The sequence below is a fragment of the Phyllobates terribilis genome, unplaced genomic scaffold (genome assembly GCF_046119375.1).
Source record: "Phyllobates terribilis strain yellow unplaced genomic scaffold, ASM4611937v1 Scaffold_393__1_contigs__length_1774422, whole genome shotgun sequence".
NCBI classification, from domain to species: Eukaryota; Metazoa; Chordata; class Amphibia; order Anura; family Dendrobatidae; genus Phyllobates; species Phyllobates terribilis.
The window spans coordinates 1,022,882-1,038,883 of NW_027363153.1; the positions used below are offsets into that span (position 1 = coordinate 1,022,882).

At 43.9% G+C, this 16,002-nt stretch overlaps 8 non-coding genes across 8 annotated transcripts; all 8 read right to left on the reverse strand.

Annotated features, from left to right (window-relative positions):
• Window positions 1-614: 614 nt before the first annotated feature.
• LOC141224492 (U2 spliceosomal RNA) lies at window positions 615-806 on the reverse strand. Its single transcript, XR_012291899.1, has one exon. It is a non-coding gene; the product is annotated as a U2 spliceosomal RNA (small nuclear RNA).
• Window positions 807-6,909: 6,103 nt separating this feature from the next.
• LOC141225073 (U2 spliceosomal RNA) lies at window positions 6,910-7,100 on the reverse strand. Its single transcript, XR_012292397.1, has one exon. It is a non-coding gene; the product is annotated as a U2 spliceosomal RNA (small nuclear RNA).
• Window positions 7,101-8,215: 1,115 nt separating this feature from the next.
• Window positions 8,216-8,406, reverse strand: LOC141224733 (U2 spliceosomal RNA). Its single transcript, XR_012292067.1, has one exon. It is a non-coding gene; the product is annotated as a U2 spliceosomal RNA (small nuclear RNA).
• Window positions 8,407-9,521: 1,115 nt separating this feature from the next.
• LOC141224734 (U2 spliceosomal RNA) lies at window positions 9,522-9,712 on the reverse strand. Its single transcript, XR_012292068.1, has one exon. It is a non-coding gene; the product is annotated as a U2 spliceosomal RNA (small nuclear RNA).
• Window positions 9,713-10,827: 1,115 nt separating this feature from the next.
• On the reverse strand, window positions 10,828-11,018 carry LOC141225049 (U2 spliceosomal RNA). Its single transcript, XR_012292375.1, has one exon. It is a non-coding gene; the product is annotated as a U2 spliceosomal RNA (small nuclear RNA).
• A 1,115-nt stretch (window positions 11,019-12,133) lies between these two features.
• Window positions 12,134-12,324, reverse strand: LOC141224735 (U2 spliceosomal RNA). Its single transcript, XR_012292069.1, has one exon. It is a non-coding gene; the product is annotated as a U2 spliceosomal RNA (small nuclear RNA).
• Window positions 12,325-13,439: 1,115 nt separating this feature from the next.
• LOC141224736 (U2 spliceosomal RNA) lies at window positions 13,440-13,630 on the reverse strand. Its single transcript, XR_012292070.1, has one exon. It is a non-coding gene; the product is annotated as a U2 spliceosomal RNA (small nuclear RNA).
• Window positions 13,631-14,745: 1,115 nt separating this feature from the next.
• On the reverse strand, window positions 14,746-14,936 carry LOC141224737 (U2 spliceosomal RNA). The gene has a single exon (XR_012292071.1). It is a non-coding gene; the product is annotated as a U2 spliceosomal RNA (small nuclear RNA).
• Between the last annotated feature and the right edge of the window lie 1,066 nt (window positions 14,937-16,002).

The following is a 16,002-nucleotide window of genomic DNA, read 5'->3' on the forward strand; positions in this document are numbered from 1 at the left end:
GACCGCCATAAGCAACAGTTTAACAGAATGCCACAGACTAATCAACCAAACTTTTTGGGTTGGGTTCTCTTTTATAGTCTGCAGGCATTAAATGAAAGAAGTCAGTGTTCCAGCAGAAGGAGACAACGTTTCAGAAAAGGCATTGTAGCAAACCAAAAAAGAAATTTTAAGCGCAGCAGAGTAACCAGCGCACATACCTGTTAGCTCAGGTGAGTTTAAAAGGCTGCTGTTGATAACAAGGGCATTTGCTAAATAGATGGTGTGTGTGCAACAATATACTGAAAGGTCAATTATATTGTGCAGCTTATCTCACCACCTGTAGTTATTTAGGTGAAAGCTCCAAAATGCTTGCCTAATATGTCTGTTTATCCAAAAGGAAGTAAAAAGGGAGAGCTAGAAAGATAGCATTGCATCACATTGCATGGCAATGCAATGCACAGTTGCTGAAGTTGAACCAAAATGAGCTTGTAATCTGGCTTCTGCAACTTTGAACATGAAAAATCCAATAAGAAGAAAAGCAAAGCCAAAGAGTCCATCCCAAAATCCGACAAACAAGCAAAATGAACAAAAAACATTGAATTCAATTCTTTCTGATTTTAGAAACTGCATTAAAGAAGGGGTGCACCGGTCCTGGAGATACTGCAATACCAGGTCAATGCGTGGAGTGGACAGAGCAAGCTCTTTTTCCATCTCCCTGTTCTAAAAATCCATTTAATATATGGTCCCCAGATAGGGGACGTATCAGATATTAAACTGATAAGAACAGATTTTTTTTTTTTTTTTTTTTTTTTTTTTTTTTAAACCATTCAGGTTAGTTTCATAGCAAATCAGTAGGATATACCAAAACTGTTGCAAAAAAAACTTCTCATCATCATGGCCATATTTATTAAGCATAAAGTAACCTAATATTACAGAAAGAAGAACATCTTATTAATATAAACCAAAAGATCACTGAAATTTTACAATATGCCTCCACTTTTTAAATTTCCATATTCCCTCGGCATCTGTTCCACCACCGCTATTACTATCCATCTTGTAAATCAAAAATAGCCTAGAAAGAATAATCCTAATACATTCATTTACTGTAATTGATTTCCTTTTAAATACACAAAGATTCCTCACATCCCACAAACTTTCTAACACACAAGCCATAATTAACCACAAAACTCTCTCCTTTACACGTCCACTTGCACCAATACCAAACATAACCACACGCCAATCCACAAAAGTCACTCCTGCCAAACTCCTACACAACCCCCCTACACATTTCCACACGTCTTGCGCAAAATCACAATTCCACATCAGATGCATAACCGTCTCACAACCATTACATCCATCTCTTGGACAAACATCCGACCTAATCAAACCTCTCTTCTTTTGAACGTCTCTCACTTTAAGAATATTGTGAAACGCCATCCACACTACATCCTTCTGTTTGTTGGACATCCCATACATACCCAACTTTCTCCAAGCATCCGCAACCTCATTCCCTCTCAAACCAACAATATTAGACTCGACCTCATTTGCACACAATTTCCTATACACCCTCTTAGTCATTCTAAACTCATCCACCGGCACACTCAGCAAATCATACTTCTTGACAAACTTCTCAATCACCTCATACCACACCGGACACTTAAAAGACACAGGCACTCTCGCATCCCTCTTTCTCCAACCTAACCCATACAACATCCATCCTGCAGAATAACTTGCCATACATGCACCCTTATTACCTTTACCCAACAATACCACAATCGTCTTAATATAATGGAGCCCTAAAAAAACCTCAACATTAGGAAATCCCAAACCACCATGCTGGCAGGCCTTATAAAGGCTTTCCCTCTTCAGCTTCTCCATCTTGCTGCACCAGAAAAAGGAAAAAATCATTTTCTCAACTCTCTTCACTTTCCTAAAAGGGGATGGAAAAATTATGGCCACAAAAAGCAGAATGGGTAAGATCACTGCTTTGATAACTAGAACTTTGCCCCGCAAAGAAAGATCTCTCATTCTCCAAAAATTCAATTTTCGCTCAACACGCATACCACACTCGTCCCAACTCTCATTTCCTTTCAGATCATCATTGAAAAATACCCCTAAAACCTTAATTGCACTCTCCTCATACTTAACACCTTCCATACGAATACTGTCATCTCCAAAGCATTTGAAACTACACTTAGTCCAGTTAACTCTAAAACCTGATGCACCACAGAAAAAATCCAAAAGCAACCTCACCCTACTCATTGAAGCCATACTTTCACTCACCATCACAACATCATCCATGTAACCTAACACCTTCACATGCTTACCACCACTCCCAGGCACTAACAATCCTCTCATCATTTTCTCACGTCTCACTAAACACAGCAAAGGCTCAATCACACATACAAACAAGACAGGGGACATAGGGCACCCCTGTCTTACACCAGACCTAATCATCACTTTGTCAGACAACCATCCATTCACTAAAAACTCACTTGACACATAATCATATAAAGACTTAACTCCATTCAGAAAAACCCTAGGGAAACCCATCCTCTCCAATACTTTAAACAGAAACACATGCGAAACTCTATCAAAAGCCTTTTCGAAATCAATTGCTAACACCATACACTTCTGCTTTCTAGTCTTACAATCCCCAAGCATATCCCTTAACAATAACAAATTATCACTTATACTCCGACCAGGCACGGCACACACTTGGTCATCCTCCACAACCCTACCAATCACCTCACGCATACGATTTGCTAACAATTTACTGTAGACCTTATAATCAGCGTTAAGCAATGATATGGGTCTCCAGTTCTCCAAACGCTTTTTCTCACCCTTCTTAAACACAAGAACCACTATACCCTCTTTCATACTGTCACACAAAACACCATTCATCCACATATACCTACAAACCTCAGTCAAGTCCTTACCCAAAAACTCCCAAGCTTTCACATACAGCTCCACAGGCAACCCATCCTTCCCAGGCGTCTTATTCTTTTTAGCACTCATAACAACATTCCTCACCTCATCCAAAATAACATCCTCACACAAAGCATCACATTCATCCGAACCAAGTCTCTTCTCCATACCACTCAATACATGCGACACAAGTCCAGGATCAATCCATTTCTCATCGTACAACTTACTATAGAAGCCATTCACCTCATTCAACACATTCTTCCCAACCACACTAGATCCATCTTCACCTACCACTTCACTCAAATCCAACTTCCTTCCATTCATTTTTTTAAAAAAGTACCTGGTGCACTTTTCATTCTTTTCCAAATGCTCTAACTTGGTACGGTAAATAATCTCTTTACCTTTTTCATCCAGAAGACATTTTAACTCATTCTTAGCAACCTCAAGCTGATCAGACATATCCATTCCTTTCCTAACACACCCACGCAACCAATCAATCCGTCTACTTAAGTCATTAAATCTATTACGATATCTGGCAGCTTTTTTGTAGCCCCATTTTTTAAAGAAAGTTTTTAACTGTAATTTCACCCAATCCCACCATTCAAGCACACTACCAAAATCACGCTTACGCCACCTCCAACTTGCATACCTTTTCTCCAACTCACTCATCACCTCCTCATCCTCCAACAACCTCGTATTCAATTTCCAAACCCCACCCCCAAACACCATGTCCCCATTCGCACTAAAAACTCCACGCAAACACTCATGATCAGAAAAAGGTACCTTATGTTGAACATAACTTGAACAAACCATATTTTTGGAAAATAACATCCTATCTATCCTCGATGAAATATTACCACGGTCAGCATAATATGTAGGCGGTGGTGGAATGCCATACTCAAGTATTGCAGCGTCTAAGAAAGAAAAATCAGAAATAAGTTGAGATAACTTTTTTCCCGTAATGTCCACATTACCTTCTGTGACACAATTACAGTCACCAACAAAAACTGTAGGAATTTTTCCAGGAAGAAAAAAACTCAATTTCTCAAGAAGAGCAAGCCGCTCCTCTTTTTTAGTAGGACAATATAAATTAATCATTCTAACCTTCCACCCCCTATAACTCAAAAAAACAATAATGCAGCGACCCACCTCCACAACCGTGTAACTATCAATAGTAATATTCTTATTACCAACTAAAATCCCCACACCATCATTTTTGTTAAAGCTGGACCCCGACCAAACATACTGGCCATAAGGCCAGTCCTTATCTCCTGGAGATTCAGTAATCCCACACTCTTGTAGACAATAGACATCTGCACTCAAACCCTTTAGATAATCCAGAACTGTTGTTCTTCGGGTAACAGATCTAATTTGCCTAACATTAAGGGACACAATGTCCCATCCAGAATGATGCGGCATAACTAAAGGGGATCACACATAACCTGAAAAAAAAAGAAAGAAAACATCAACTCAACCTTCATCAAGCAAAGCAAAGCTATTACCATCTGGCTGAATGCCAAATGTAACAATGTCAGGAGAAAATACATCTGACGGGTAAGCACGAGAGTCCACCGGGCTATCACACACGGCAGCAATGGATGAACACTCAGTCCTTGGCTTCTTCTTGACCACATCAGGATCCTCCTCATCAGAGAAACGGACAGCAGACAAGTCCCCTTGGCCACCGCCCCCGATCTCCTCTGAAGCAGTATTGCACCAAGATATGACAGGAGAATTGGACAAGTCCATTTCCCCCTCACCACGGACACCAAACTGGGGAGGGAAAGGTGACATCACCTCTGGAATCACCATGTCAAAGCCTCCTGACGCAGGAGGCTGAAGCTGGGCATCTTCAAATATGTCGTCCATCTGAGTGCCATCCTCTTCCTCTTGGGGAGCAGTTGCCTCCCCGACATCCGGAAGGGGACCTTGTGGAACCCTAGTAGAAGTCGAAGGAACAGCAGGCCCCTCCGCGACCACTTGAGCAAAAGACTTAGGAGTGGTTCCAGCTTGACACTGCCTAAGAACATGCCCCTCCTCACCACAAGCATCACACTTTACCTGGTTCTTGCAGTCTTTCGCCATATGACCAGACGTGTTACACCTCCTGCAGGTTGGCGGATACCTGCAGGACTCCTGGACATGACCATACTTGTTACATCTTCTGCAGAAAAAAGGAGCATCAGGAAAGTACAAGAAACCAGTGTCTCTCCCAATAGAGAAACTCATAGGAGGATAATGTATGCCCCCTGGCCCCTCGGGGTCTGTAGCAAAACGAACAAAGTACTTGTATTTGCCAGTCCACAAGCCTTCTTCATTCGAGATCTTGTGGGAAAAATGCACATAAGTACAATGCCTCCTCAAGAATACAGTAATGTCCTCCTGGGGGATAAAGGGATTGTGCATAAACACAACAACAGGAACATCCCCCTTTGAATAGAGGACAGTAAAAGTGAGTCCATCAAGGAGGGAGTTCTCAGTATGGCCTTTCAAGGTTCTATAAAGATTTTGGCAAGCAGCCATAGTAGAAAGAACCAGCACATACCTTCCATGACTTCTAAATTCCTGCAGGCAAAGAATGTCCGACTTCTTAATCTTCAATGCTTCATAGAAGATGGCATTCACCAGGTAGGACATGGAAAAATGTCCCTTCTTCTCCTCGGAAATCTCAATGCGAAATCCATTCTTGACCCGGGGGTCCCCGGTCCCAGCAAATTTCAGCTTGACTCCCATAGTCAGCCACGGAAATCGCCTTCCCGTTTCCTCCTCACTCTCCCCCTATAGCAGCATCCAGCTTAAGCCACCGGAGTGGCGATGCTGGAAGGCCGAGGGCTAGCACTCAAGGAACCTGATGTCCAGACACTTGATCTGAGCCAAAAGGCCGAGAAGCGATAACCAGAATTGGTTTCAAACTACGGAGCCACCCAAGGATCCTGAAAAGTCCATTTGTGGAGATGAGCTCCTGGACTCCCGTTAAGAAGACATGTTGTCAACCTCTAGATCCCTTACATGCCTGCACTTTTCGGCTTGCTGCTGCTGCAATCCACGCGTTTTAGATCTGCATAACTCCACCTCTTTAAACACAGCACCTTCACCCCCTGCTGTTCCCACCCGCCTCAACACCGTTGGAAGGGAGGAGAACCAATTAAGGCGGGGGGTGGGGTGGAACGAGCAGCTGTCTACCCTTAGCAGGAGGGCTCCTGATTACATACCTCTCCTGCTGCTGCTGGCTGTCCAGCAGCAGACTGAAGGTGGCTGCTGCTGTGCACAGGTATATAAAGGCTCAGAGCCTATTATGACACACGCAGCCAGCGTTCCATTGCCACATTCCATCTACTGCAGGCAGGATACCTGGCTGGCTGAATGTCGCTGAGAAGCTCACAGAGACCGCCATAAGCAACAGTTTAACAGAATGCCACAGACTAATCAACCAAACTTTTTGGGTTGGGTTCTCTTTTATAGTCTGCAGGCATTAAATGAAAGAAGTCAGTGTTCCAGCAGAAGGAGACAACGTTTCAGAAAAGGCATTGTAGCAAACCAAAAAAGAAATTTTAAGCGCAGCAGAGTAACCAGCGCACATACCTGTTAGCTCAGGTGAGTTTAAAAGGCTGCTGTTGATAACAAGGGCATTTGCTAAATAGATGGTGTGTGTGCAACAATATACTGAAAGGTCAATTATATTGTGCAGCTTATCTCACCACCTGTAGTTATTTAGGTGAAAGCTCCAAAATGCTTGCCTAATATGTCTGTTTATCCAAAAGGAAGTAAAAAGGGAGAGCTAGAAAGATAGCATTGCATCACATTACATGGCAATGCAATGCACAGTTGCTGAAGTTGAACCAAAATGAGCTTGTAATCTGGCTTCTGCAACTTTGAACATGAAAAATCCAATGAGGAGAAGAAAAGCAAAGCCAAAGAGTCCATCCCAAAATCCGACAAACAAGCAAAATGAACAAAAAACATTGAATTCAATTCTTTCTGATTTTAGAAACTGCATTAAAGAAGGGGTGCACCGGTCCTGGAGATACTGCAATACCAGGTCAATGCGTGGAGTGGACAGAGCAAACTCTTTTTCCATCTCCCTGTTCTAAAAATCCATTTAATATATGGTCCCCAGATAGGGGACGTATCAGATATTAAACTGATAAGAACAGATACTACACTTGATCTTAGCCAAAAGGCCGAGAAGCGATAACCAGAATTGGTTTCAAACTACGGAGCCACCCAAGGATCCTGAAAAGTCCATTTGTGGAGATGAGCTCCTGGACTCCCGTTAAGAAGACATGTTGTCAACCTCTAGATCCCTTACATGCCTGCACTTTTCGGCTTGCTGCTGCTGCAATCCACGCGTTTTAGATGTGCATAACTCCACCTCTTTAAACACAGCACCTTCACCCCCTGCTGTTCCCACCCGCCTCAACACCGTTGGAAGGGAGGAGAACCAATTAAGGCGGGGGGTGGGGTGGAACGAGCAGCTGTCTACCCTTAGCAGGAGGGCTCCTGATTACATACCTCTCCTGCTGCTGCTGCTGCTGGCTGTCCAGCAGCAGACTGAAGGTGGCTGCTGCTGTGCACAGGTATATAAAGGCTCAGAGCCTATTATGACACGCGCAGCCAGCGTTCCATTGCCACATTCCATCTACTGCAGGCAGGATACCTGGCTGGCTGAATGTCGCTGAGAAGCTCACAGAGACCGCCATAAGCAACAGTTTAACAGAATGCCACAGACTAATCAACCAAACTTTTTGGGTTGGGTTCTCTTTTATAGTCTGCAGGCATTAAATGAAAGAAGTCAGTGTTCCAGCAGAGGGAGACAACGTTTCAGAAAAGGCATTGTAGCAAACCAAAAAAGAAATTTTAAGCGCAGCAGAGTAACCAGCGCACATACCTGTTAGCTCAGGTGAGTTTAAAACGCTGCTGTTGATAACAAGGGCATTTGCTAAATAGATGGTGTGTGTGCAACAATATACTGAAAGGTCAATTATATTGTGCAGCTTATCTCACCACCTGTAGTTATTTAGGTGAAAGCTCCAAAATGCTTGCCTAATATGTCTGTTTATCCAAAAGGAAGTAAAAAGGGAGAGCTAGAAAGATAGCATTGCATCACATTACATGGCAATGCAATGCACAGTTGCTGAAGTTGAACCAAAATGAGCTTGTAATCTGGCTTCTGCAACTTTGAACATGAAAAATCCAATGAGGAGAAGAAAAGCAAAGCCAAAGAGTCCATCCCAAAATCCGACAAACAAGCAAAATGAACAAAAAACATTGAATTCAATTCTTTCTGATTTTAGAAACTGCATTAAAGAAGGGGTGCACCGGTCCTGGAGATACTGCAATACCAGGTCAATGCGTGGAGTGGACAGAGCAAGCTCTTTTTCCATCTCCCTGTTCTAAAAATCCATTTAATATATGGTCCCCAGATAGGGGACGTATCAGATATTAAACTGATAAGAACAGATACTACACTTGATCTTAGCCAAAAGGCCGAGAAGCGATAACCAGAATTGGTTTCAAACTACGGAGCCACCCAAGGATCCTGAAAAGTCCATTTGTGGAGATGAGCTCCTGGACTCCCGTTAAGAAGTCATGTTGTCAACCTCTAGATCCCTTACATGCCTGCACTTTTCGGCTTGCTGCTGCTGCAATCCACGCGTTTTAGATCTGCATAACTCCACCTCTTTAAACACAGCACCTTCACCCCCTGCTGTTCCCACCCGCCTCAACACCGTTGGAAGGGAGGAGAACCAATTAAGGCGGGGGGTGGGGTGGAACGAGCAGCTGTCTACCCTTAGCAGGAGGGCTCCTGATTACATACCTCTCCTGCTGCTGCTGCTGCTGGCTGTCCAGCAGCAGACTGAAGGTGGCTGCTGCTGTGCACAGGTATATAAAGGCTCAGAGCCTATTATGACACGCGCAGCCAGCGTTCCATTGCCACATTCCATCTACTGCAGGCAGGATACCTGGCTGGCTGAATGTCGCTGAGAAGCTCACAGAGACCGCCATAAGCAACAGTTTAACAGAATGCCACAGACTAATCAACCAAACTTTTTGGGTTGGGTTCTCTTTTATAGTCTGCAGGCATTAAATGAAAGAAGTCAGTGTTCCAGCAGAAGGAGACAACGTTTCAGAAAAGGCATTGTAGCAAACCAAAAAAGAAATTTTAAGCGCAGCAGAGTAACCAGCGCACATACCTGTTAGCTCAGGTGAGTTTAAAAGGCTGCTGTTGATAACAAGGGCATTTGCTAAATAGATGGTGTGTGTGCAACAATATACTGAAAGGTCAATTATATTGTGCAGCTTATCTCACCACCTGTAGTTATTTAGGTGAAAGCTCCAAAATGCTTGCCTAATATGTCTGTTTATCCAAAAGGAAGTAAAAAGGGAGAGCTAGAAAGATAGCATTGCATCACATTACATGGCAATGCAATGCACAGTTGCTGAAGTTGAACCAAAATGAGCTTGTAATCTGGCTTCTGCAACTTTGAACATGAAAAATCCAATGAGGAGAAGAAAAGCAAAGCCAAAGAGTCCATCCCAAAATCCGACAAACAAGCAAAATGAACAAAAAACATTGAATTCAATTCTTTCTGATTTTAGAAACTGCATTAAAGAAGGGGTGCACCGGTCCTGGAGATACTGCAATACCAGGTCAATGCGTGGAGTGGACAGAGCAAGCTCTTTTTCCATCTCCCTGTTCTAAAAATCCATTTAATATATGGTCCCCAGATAGGGGACGTATCAGATATTAAACTGATAAGAACAGATACTACACTTGATCTTAGCCAAAAGGCCGAGAAGCGATAACCAGAATTGGTTTCAAACTACGGAGCCACCCAAGGATCCTGAAAAGTCCATTTGTGGAGATGAGCTCCTGGACTCCCGTTAAGAAGACATGTTGTCAACCTCTAGATCCCTTACATGCCTGCACTTTTCGGCTTGCTGCTGCTGCAATCCACGCGTTTTAGATCTGCATAACTCCACCTCTTTAAACACAGCACCTTCACCCCCTGCTGTTCCCACCCGCCTCAACACCGTTGGAAGGGAGGAGAACCAATTAAGGCGGGGGGTGGGGTGGAACGAGCAGCTGTCTACCCTTAGCAGGAGGGCTCCTGATTACATACCTCTCCTGCTGCTGCTGCTGCTGGCTGTCCAGCAGCAGACTGAAGGTGGCTGCTGCTGTGCACAGGTATATAAAGGCTCAGAGCCTATTATGACACGCGCAGCCAGCGTTCCATTGCCACATTCCATCTACTGCAGGCAGGATACCTGGCTGGCTGAATGTCGCTGAGAAGCTCACAGAGACCGCCATAAGCAACAGTTTAACAGAATGCCACAGACTAATCAACCAAACTTTTTGGGTTGGGTTCTCTTTTATAGTCTGCAGGCATTAAATGAAAGAAGTCAGTGTTCCAGCAGAAGGAGACAACGTTTCAGAAAAGGCATTGTAGCAAACCAAAAAAGAAATTTTAAGCGCAGCAGAGTAACCAGCGCACATACCTGTTAGCTCAGGTGAGTTTAAAAGGCTGCTGTTGATAACAAGGGCATTTGCTAAATAGATGGTGTGTGTGCAACAATATACTGAAAGGTCAATTATATTGTGCAGCTTATCTCACCACCTGTAGTTATTTAGGTGAAAGCTCCAAAATGCTTGCCTAATATGTCTGTTTATCCAAAAGGAAGTAAAAAGGGAGAGCTAGAAAGATAGCATTGCATCACATTACATGGCAATGCAATGCACAGTTGCTGAAGTTGAACCAAAATGAGCTTGTAATCTGGCTTCTGCAACTTTGAACATGAAAAATCCAATGAGGAGAAGAAAAGCAAAGCCAAAGAGTCCATCCCAAAATCCGACAAACAAGCAAAATGAACAAAAAACATTGAATTCAATTCTTTCTGATTTTAGAAACTGCATTAAAGAAGGGGTGCACCGGTCCTGGAGATACTGCAATACCAGGTCAATGCGTGGAGTGGACAAAGCAAGCTCTTTTTCCATCTCCCTGTTCTAAAAATCCATTTAATATATGGTCCCCAGATAGGGGACGTATCAGATATTAAACTGATAAGAACAGATACTACACTTGATCTTAGCCAAAAGGCCGAGAAGCGATAACCAGAATTGGTTTCAAACTACGGAGCCACCCAAGGATCCTGAAAAGTACATTTGTGGAGATGAGCTCCTGGACTCCCGTTAAGAAGACATGTTGTCAACCTCTAGATCCCTTACATGCCTGCACTTTTCGGCTTGCTGCTGCTGCAATCCACGCGTTTTAGATCTGCATAACTCCACCTCTTTAAACACAGCACCTTCACCCCCTGCTGTTCCCACCCGCCTCAACACCGTTGGAAGGGAGGAGAACCAATTAAGGCGGGGGGTGGGGTGGAACGAGCAGCTGTCTACCCTTAGCAGGAGGGCTCCTGATTACATACCTCTCCTGCTGCTGCTGCTGCTGGCTGTCCAGCAGCAGACTGAAGGTGGCTGCTGCTGTGCACAGGTATATAAAGGCTCAGAGCCTATTATGACACGCGCAGCCAGCGTTCCATTGCCACATTCCATCTACTGCAGGCAGGATACCTGGCTGGCTGAATGTCGCTGAGAAGCTCACAGAGACCGCCATAAGCAACAGTTTAACAGAATGCCACAGACTAATCAACCAAACTTTTTGGGTTGGGTTCTCTTTTATAGTCTGCAGGCATTAAATGAAAGAAGTCAGTGTTCCAGCAGAAGGAGACAACGTTTCAGAAAAGGCATTGTAGCAAACCAAAAAAGAAATTTTAAGCGCAGCAGAGTAACCAGCGCACATACCTGTTAGCTCAGGTGAGTTTAAAAGGCTGCTGTTGATAACAAGGGCATTTGCTAAATAGATGGTGTGTGTGCAACAATATACTGAAAGGTCAATTATATTGTGCAGCTTATCTCACCACCTGTAGTTATTTAGGTGAAAGCTCCAAAATGCTTGCCTAATATGTCTGTTTATCCAAAAGGAAGTAAAAAGGGAGAGCTAGAAAGACAGCATTGCATCACATTACATGGCAATGCAATGCACAGTTGCTGAAGTTGAACCAAAATGAGCTTGTAATCTGGCTTCTGCAACTTTGAACATGAAAAATCCAATGAGGAGAAGAAAAGCAAAGCCAAAGAGTCCATCCCAAAATCCGACAAACAAGCAAAATGAACAAAAAACATTGAATTCAATTCTTTCTGATTTTAGAAACTGCATTAAAGAAGGGGTGCACCGGTCCTGGAGATACTGCAATACCAGGTCAATGCGTGGAGTGGACAGAGCAAGCTCTTTTTCCATCTCCCTGTTCTAAAAATCCATTTAATATATGGTCCCCAGATAGGGGACGTATCAGATATTAAACTGATAAGAACAGATACTACACTTGATCTTAGCCAAAAGGCCGAGAAGCGATAACCAGAATTGGTTTCAAACTACGGAGCCACCCAAGGATCCTGAAAAGTCCATTTGTGGAGATGAGCTCCTGGACTCCCGTTAAGAAGACATGTTGTCAACCTCTAGATCCCTTACATGCCTGCACTTTTCGGCTTGCTGCTGCTGCAATCCACGCGTTTTAGATCTGCATAACTCCACCTCTTTAAACACAGCACCTTCACCCCCTGCTGTTCCCACCCGCCTCAACACCGTTGGAAGGGAGGAGAACCAATTAAGGTGGGGGGTGGGGTGGAACGAGCAGCTGTCTACCCTTAGCAGGACGGCTCCTGATTACATACCTCTCCTGCTGCTGCTGCTGCTGGCTGTCCAGCAGCAGACTGAAGGTGGCTGCTGCTGTGCACAGGTATATAAAGGCTCAGAGCCTATTATGACACGCGCAGCCAGCGTTCCATTGCCACATTCCATCTACTGCAGGCAGGATACCTGGCCGGCTGAATGTCGCTGAGAAGCTCACAGAGACCGCCATAAGCAACAGTTTAACAGAATGCCACAGACTAATCAACCAAACTTTTTGGGTTGGGTTCTCTTTTATAGTCTGCAGGCATTAAATGAAAGAAGTCAGTGTTCCAGCAGAAGGAGACAACGTTTCAGAAAAGGCATTGTAGCAAACCAAAAAAGAAATTTTAAGCGCAGCAGAGTAACCAGCGCACATACCTGTTAGCTCAGGTGAGTTTAAAAGGCTGCTGTTGATAACAAGGGCATTTGCTAAATAGATGGTGTGTGTGCAACAATATACTGAAAGGTCAATTATATTGTGCAGCTTATCTCACCACCTGTAGTTATTTAGGTGAAAGCTCCAAAATGCTTGCCTAATATGTCTGTTTATCCAAAAGGAAGTAAAAAGGGAGAGCTAGAAAGATAGCATTGCATCACATTACATGGCAATGCAATGCACAGTTGCTGAAGTTGAACCAAAATGAGCTTGTAATCTGGCTTCTGCAACTTTGAACATGAAAAATCCAATGAGGAGAAGAAAAGCAAAGCCAAAGAGTCCATCCCAAAATCCGACAAACAAGCAAAATGAACAAAAAACATTGAATTCAATTCTTTCTGATTTTAGAAACTGCATTAAAGAAGGGGTGCACCGGTCCTGGAGATACTGCAATACCAGGTCAATGCGTGGAGTGGACAGAGCAAGCTCTTTTTCCATCTCCCTGTTCTAAAAATCCATTTAATATATGGTCCCCAGATAGGGGACGTATCAGATATTAAACTGATAAGAACAGATACTACACTTGATCTTAGCCAAAAGGCCGAGAAGCGATAACCAGAATTGGTTTCAAACTACGGAGCCACCCAAGGATCCTGAAAAGTCCATTTGTGGAGATGAGCTCCTGGACTCCCTTTAAGAAGACATGTTGTCAACCTCTAGATCCCTTACATGCCTGCACTTTTCGGCTTGCTGCTGCTGCAATCCACGCGTTTTAGATCTGCATAACTCCACCTCTTTAAACACAGCACCTTCACCCCCTGCTGTTCCCACCCGCCTCAACACCGTTGGAAGGGAGGAGAACCAATTAAGGCGGGGGGTGGGGTGGAACGAGCAGCTGTCTACCCTTAGCAGGAGGGCTCCTGATTACATACCTCTCCTGCTGCTGCTGCTGCTGGCTGTCCAGCAGCAGACTGAAGGTGGCTGCTGCTGTGCACAGGTATATAAAGGCTCAGAGCCTATTATGACACGCGCAGCCAGCGTTCCATTGCCACATTCCATCTACTGCAGGCAGGATACCTGGCTGGCTGAATGTCGCTGAGAAGCTCACAGAGACCGCCATAAGCAACAGTTTAACAGAATGCCACAGACTAATCAACCAAACTTTTTGGGTTGGGTTCTCTTTTATAGTCTGCAGGCATTAAATGAAAGAAGTCAGTGTTCCAGCAGAAGGAGACAACGTTTCAGAAAAGGCATTGTAGCAAACCAAAAAAGAAATTTTAAGCGCAGCAGAGTAACCAGCGCACATACCTGTTAGCTCAGGTGAGTTTAAAAGGCTGCTGTTGATAACAAGGGCATTTGCTAAATAGATGGTGTGTGTGCAACAATATACTGAAAGGTCAATTATATTGTGCAGCTTATCTCACCACCTGTAGTTATTTAGGTGAAAGCTCCAAAATGCTTGCCTAATATGTTTGTTTATCCAAAAGGAAGTAAAAAGGGAGAGCTAGAAAGATAGCATTGCATCACATTACATGGCAATGCAATGCACAGTTGCTGAAGTTGAACCAAAATGAGCTTGTAATCTGGCTTCTGCAACTTTGAACATGAAAAATCCAATGAGGAGAAGAAAAGCAAAGCCAAAGAGTCCATCCCAAAATCCGACAAACAAGCAAAATGAACAAAAAACATTGAATTCAATTCTTTCTGATTTTAGAAACTGCATTAAAGAAGGGGTGCACCGGTCCTGGAGATACTGCAATACCAGGTCAATGCGTGGAGTGGACAGAGCAAGCTCTTTTTCCATCTCCCTGTTCTAAAAATCCATTTAATATATGGTCCCCAGATAGGGGACGTATCAGATATTAAACTGATAAGAACAGATACTACACTTGATCTTAGCCAAAAGGCCGAGAAGCGATAACCAGAATTGGTTTCAAACTACGGAGCCACCCAAGGATCCTGAAAAGTCCATTTGTGGAGATGAGCTCCTGGACTCCCGTTAAGAAGACATGTTGTCAACCTCTAGATCCCTTACATGCCTGCACTTTTCGGCTTGCTGCTGCTGCAATCCACGCGTTTTAGATCTGCATAACTCCACCTCTTTAAACACAGCACCTTCACCCCCTGCTGTTCCCACCCGCCTCAACACCGTTGGAAGGGAGGAGAACCAATTAAGGCGGGGGGTGGGGTGGAACGAGCAGCTGTCTACCCTTAGCAGGAGGGCTCCTGATTACATACCTCTCCTGCTGCTGCTGCTGCTGGCTGTCCAGCAGCAGACTGAAGGTGGCTGCTGCTGTGCACAGGTATATAAAGGCTCAGAGCCTATTATGACACGCGCAGCCAGCGTTCCATTGCCACATTCCATCTACTGCAGGCAGGATACCTGGCTGGCTGAATGTCGCTGAGAAGCTCACAGAGACCGCCATAAGCAACAGTTTAACAGAATGCCACAGACTAATCAACCAAACTTTTTGGGTTGGGTTCTCTTTTATAGTCTGCAGGCATTAAATGAAAGAAGTCAGTGTTCCAGCAGAAGGAGACAACGTTTCAGAAAAGGCATTGTAGCAAACCAAAAAAGAAATTTTAAGCGCAGCAGAGTAACCAGCGCACATACCTGTTAGCTCAGGTGAGTTTAAAAGGCTGCTGTTGATAACAAGGGCATTTGCTAAATAGATGGTGTGTGTGCAACAATATACTGAAAGGTCAATTATATTGTGCAGCTTATCTCACCACCTGTAGTTATTTAGGTGAAAGCTCCAAAATGCTTGCCTAATATGTCTGTTTATCCAAAAGGAAGTAAAAAGGGAGAGCTAGAAAGATAGCATTGCATCACATTACATGGCAATGCAATGCACAGTTGCTGAAGTTGAACCAAAATGAGCTTGTAATCTGGCTTCTGCAACTTTGAACATGAAAAATCCAATGAGGAGAAGAAAAGCAAAGCCAAAGAGTCCATCCCAAAATCCGACAAACAAGCAAAATGAA